The 5,251-nt window shown below is 47.5% G+C and overlaps 1 pseudogene across 1 annotated transcript; it reads left to right on the top strand.

The window, feature by feature from the left end:
• Positions 1 to 663: 663 nt before the first annotated feature.
• LOC308240830 (set1/Ash2 histone methyltransferase complex subunit ASH2-like) lies at positions 664 to 4,164 on the top strand (annotated as a pseudogene). Its single transcript has 3 exons — positions 664 to 1,260; positions 2,556 to 2,657; positions 2,894 to 4,164. The product of its transcript is annotated as a set1/Ash2 histone methyltransferase complex subunit ASH2-like (transcript).
• The last annotated feature ends 1,087 nt before the right edge of the window (positions 4,165 to 5,251 follow it).

The following is a 5,251-nucleotide window of genomic DNA, read 5'->3' as shown; positions in this document are numbered from 1 at the left end:
TAATTGCTTTTCTCTAGGCTATTTCTGCTTGGAAGGGTTGGCACTTCTCAGGAAAAATGGCTACTGTGGTATGGGAAGGATTGACTCAGGACATGTATACCAGCCACTGCTCTTCTGCTTCTCCCCCGAATGCATCCTACCCCAGATTCTCCTGAGGCAACTCCAGTCAACACTGTCCTCCTTTCATTGAAACCCCAGGTGAATGGCTGCAAATGAAAATTCTGTGCTCTGGTTTTTTAAAAAATAAAAGAAAAAATGTCTTTGTCTCTGGCAGGCTTTATCTCCCCCTAGCATGTAGAAGCCCTGCCACCTTTCATTGCTGGATGTTACACGAGCCACTGTTTTTGGCCATGGTGCTCTGGACTGGGGATCCCAGCCTGGTGTCCAGGCCTCACTCCTCACGGGGGGAACCCCAGAAGCTGAGATGTCCCTCATCATCCAGGGCCTGCCTCCTATGGAAGCCGGGGCTATGAGCTCTCATAACTCCACCCTTCCTACTAGTCTCTAGGCAGCTTCTGTTCTTCTTTGTCAAAAGTTTCCTATTAGCTCAGTCTTCAATTGATAATTCAGGGTTATTGTTCCCCAATTTAGTTTAATTTCCCATTTTTTTCTGGGAGGAGGTACAAAAAAATTCCACTTAGAGAAGTCTAGAAGGCGGCCATGATGGCAGTGGCGGGAACAGGACCCGGACCCGAAGTGTATGCAGGACTTGGCCCAGCAGCAGCCACAAATGAAACAGCAATGGAGGAAGGGGAGATGAAGCCGGTGGTAGCGGTAGCAGCCGCTCCAGCCTGAGAGGGGCCATCTGCTGCTCCAGCAGTGGAGCCCGGTTCCAGAGATGCCGAAAGCGGGGATGCAAACTCTGTTGATGTAAGTGGTGGTTTGGAGACAGAATCCCCTAATGGAAAAGATACACTAGAAGGTGCTGTGGACACTTCAGAGGAGATGGATACTCAAGCAGGCTCTGTGGATGAAGAGAATGTCCTACAGTTGGAAGAAGCAGAGCTGCAGTATATGATATGTACAAAATGGTCCACAGCCGACACCTTTGGCATAGATACCTCATCATGTCTACCTTTCATGACCAACTACTGTTTTCACTGCAATGTGTGCCATCATAGTGGGGATACCTATGTCCTTTGGAAGAGAGCAAATTGGAAGGAAATGTGCCTTAGTACTTTGGCCAACCTAACATGGCAGTCCCAAACACAAGATGAACATCCAAAAACCATGTTTTCCAAAGATAAGGATATCATACCATCCTAATATATAAAAACCCAGGATCTGTAAGGGCGGAAGGCTCCACTGAACACCAGAAGTCAGTCCTGCAGTCAGTGCTGGGTTGCCGTGACAACCCAGCACTGACTGCGGAGGGGGCTGCAGATCAGGCCCAGAGAGAGGGGCAGGGTCTGATCTGCAGCCTCCATGGCAGCTGCTGATCAGCATTCGCCTCTCTCTTTCTCTCTTGGCTTTGCCAGAAGCCCTGCTTCTCTTTCTCTCTGGGACTGGGGTGGGGGTGGGGGGCTGCTGATCAGCCCTGCCTCTCTGATCAGGCCCAGAGATAGGCTTGGAGATGCTGACTGGCATAGAAATCGACCAATCAGAACTAAATCTTGGTGAAGTGCAAGGAGCCAATGGCTGCCTAGGAGGCGGAGCTTTTGATGCTGACTGGCATAGGAACCGACCAATCAGAACCTAATCTGGGTGAACTGAGAAGGCAGAACCTAAGGTGGGGGCTGAGGAGGGGTTTTAAGAGCAATAGCTGTTTGGTGTAAGGTGTAAGAAAGCGGTTCAATTTTTTAATGACCAGTTTGGCAGTATAGTGCATATGGCTGGCTATCAGTCCAGATATAGGGATTATGTATTTTTGTCTGCCAAGAGCATGTCCTCCTGCTGAAAAAGGCTTTAAGCAATCCTATTCTATATAATCTATCTATACTAATAAAAGGGTAATATGCTAATTAGACTGGGTCAACAGGCCATCTTCCAGATGTCTGACTTCCTTCCGGACAAAGCCATGGTGGTGGGGGCCGAGACAGAGGCAGTTAGGGTGATCAGGCCGGCAGGGGAGGGCAGTTGGGGACAACCAGGCCAGCAGGGGAGAGCAGTTGGTGGTGAGTTCAGGCCAGCAGGGGAGGGCTGTTGGGGCCAACCAGGCCGGCAGGTGAGGTCAGTTGAGGGCAAGATCAGGCCAGCAGGGGGAAGCAGTTAGGGACGAGATCAGGCTGGCAGGGGAGGGCAGTTGGGGGCGATCAAGCATGCAGGCAGAGGCAGTTAGGGGCGATCAGGCAGGCAGGCAGGCAGAGGGGTTGGGGTGATAGGGTAGGAAGGCAGAGGGGTTAGGGGCAATTAGGCAGGCAGGCAGAGGCAGTTAGGGGCCATCAGGCAGGCAGGCAGATGAGTGGTTAGGAGCCAGCGGTCCCAGATTGCGAGAGGGATGTCCAACTGGCAGTCGGACATGCCCCAAGGAGTCCCCGATTGTAGAGGGTGCAGGCTGGGCTGAGGGACTCCCCTCCCCCGCCCCCTTGAACAAAATTTGTCCACCGGGCCACTAGTTTATTGATAATAAATACTGGGAGTGCATGACAACCAGACAAAGACCTGGGAAAATGACTTGGCTAAATAACATTGTTAAAACAATGAGTAAAGAAAGAGATGTGCCCTGACCGGTGTGGCTCAGTGGATAGAGCGTCGGCCTGCGGACTGAAGGGTCCCAGGTTCGATTCCGGTCAAGGGCATGTACCTTGGTTGCGGGCACATCCCCAGTAGGAGGTGTGCAGGAGGCAGCTGATCGATGTTTCTCTCTCATCGATGTTTCTAACTCTCTCTCCCTCTCCCTTCCTCTCTGTAAAAATCAATAAAATATATTAAAAAAAAAAAAAAAGAAAGAGATGTATTCTTAGTAAAAGAACACCCTGATCCTGGAAGTAAGGACCCAGAAGATTACCCCAAGTTTGGGCTTTTGGATCAGGATCTTGGTAATATTGGTCCTGCTTATGACAACCAAAAACAAAGCAGTGCTGTGAATACCAGTGGGAATTTAAATGGGGGGATTGCAGCAGGAAGCAGTGGAAAAGGAAGAGGAGCTAAGCGCAAACAGCAGGATGAAAAGACCACAGGGACCACCAAGAAGGCCCAGAGTGACCGTTTGTTTTCTGCTCAGCGCCTTCCCCCTCATGGCTACCCCTTGGACACGCTTTTAACAAAGATGTCTATCAGTATATCTAGCGGAGCCTGATCCCCAAGCCCCTGACCCTGAGAATCTTGAACTTGACTGCTGGGCAGGAAAACCTATTCCTGGAGATCTCTACAGAGCCTGCTTGTATGAATGGGTTTTGTTAGACTTACATGATCGAGCTCCCCAGTTAAAGATCTCTGATGACCGGCTGACTGTGGTTGGAGAGGACTACTCTATGGTGAGGGCTTCTCATGGGGTCCAGAAAGGGGCCTGGTACTGTGAAATTATGGTGGATGAGATGCCACCAGACATTGCTGCTAGACTGGGCTGGTCTCAGCCATTAGGTAACCTTCAAGCTCCTTTAGGTTATGATAAATTTAGCTATTCTTGGCAGAGCAAAAAGGGAACCAAGTTCCACCAGTCTATTGGCAAACACTACTCTTCTGGCTATGGCAGGGAAATGTCCTAGGATTCTATACCAGTCTTCCTGAACAGAGACAGCTAAGTCACTGCCCAATACTTATAAAGATAAGGCTTTGATAAAGTTCAAGACTTATTTGTATTTTGAGGAAAAAGACTTTGTGGATAAAGCAGAGAAGAGCCTAAAGCAGACTCCCCATAGTGAGATAATATTTTATAAAAATGGTGTCAATCAAGGAGTGGCTTACAAAGATATTTTTGAGGGGGTTTACTTTCCAGCCATCTCATTGTACAAGAGCTGCACGGTTTCCATTAACTTTGGACCATGCTTCAAGTATCCTCCAAAGGATCTCACTTACCGCCCTATGAGTGATATGGGCTGGGGTGCTGTCGTAGAACACACTCTGGCTGATGTCTTATATCATGTGGAAACAGAAGTGGATTGGTGGTGGAGTCCTCCGTGGGAACCCTGACCAGGTCCCTCTTTCTTTGTAGACATGGACTTTCTGGGGAATGATATTGGGGGATTTTCTTTTTGTTTTTAACTGTGACAAATGTTATCCTGAAGATACTGCAGAACATAGCCTCTGCTGTTAGCAAGGTAAAAGGCTGGGTGGGACTTCCTGCCCTTCAGTACTCTCCCTTCTAGTGACTGCTTTTATTTTGTGTGTGATATGCCAACCGCTGACCCTAGAATCCCATAAGCTTCTTGTGAAACTGGTGCTGGTACCACATTTCCCACTACTGAGGCTTGTTATCTTACTATATTCTCTAGGGAGTAAATAATGTTGTCCAAGTAGCTAATTTATTTAAAGCAGGCATCCTCAAACTACGGCCCACAGGCCACATGCGGCCCGCCAAGAACATTTATCCGGCCCGCCGGGTGCCACTGCCTGTCCTGCTTAGCAGCCGATTCGTCCCGGGCCCGCAGTGCACATAGGAATTTGTTCATAGTTTTGTTTTTTTTTTAAACTATAATCCGGCCCTCCAATGGTCTGAGGGACAGTGAACTGGCCCCCTGTTTAAAAAGTTTGAGGACCCCTGATTTAAAGGCTTTTTCCCCTCTGTGGGCATTGACTCCTTTCTGCCTGATTTGCAAGGATGGAAGGCCTGTTTCCTAGAACAGCTGGAATCAGTGGCTGTGCATACCAACCAGAACTAAGCTCTCATTTGGGTGTGAGTTTGTTTTTGTTATTAATTTTGAAATACACTTTTGAACACTGGGATCTCTGAAATTACCATGCCTCTAGAACTGTAATTGTGAAAGGAATTCACTTGCAGCTTTAATAATTAGAAACTCTTTCCAAATAAAACTTGTGATCACGCAAAAAAAAAAAAAAAATTCTGCTTAATCCACCACCCTCTTTAAATCCCCCTCTTCCCCTTATATTTGTTACCCTTAGAAAATCTCATTTTTTATTGTACTCAGACTGAGGAGTAGAAGTGCTCAGAGAAGACAGCCTATGTCTCTTGGCAATCTGTTCCGGAATTTTTTTTATTTAGTTTTGCCTTTCTTTCTTCCTTTCTTCCTTTCTTCCTTTCTTCCTTCCTTTCTTTCTTCCTTTTCTTTCTTTCTTTCTTTCTTTCTTTCTTTCTTTCTTTCTTTCTTTCTTTCTTTCATCTTTCTTTCTTTCTTTCTTTCTTTCTTTCTTT

This window comes from Plecotus auritus (assembly GCF_963455305.1).
Source record: "Plecotus auritus genome assembly, chromosome: 2".
Lineage (NCBI taxonomy): Eukaryota > Metazoa > Chordata > Mammalia > Chiroptera > Vespertilionidae > Plecotus > Plecotus auritus.
Note: the sequence above shows the minus strand (reverse complement) of the source record. Positions and strands in the feature narration are given on the sequence as shown.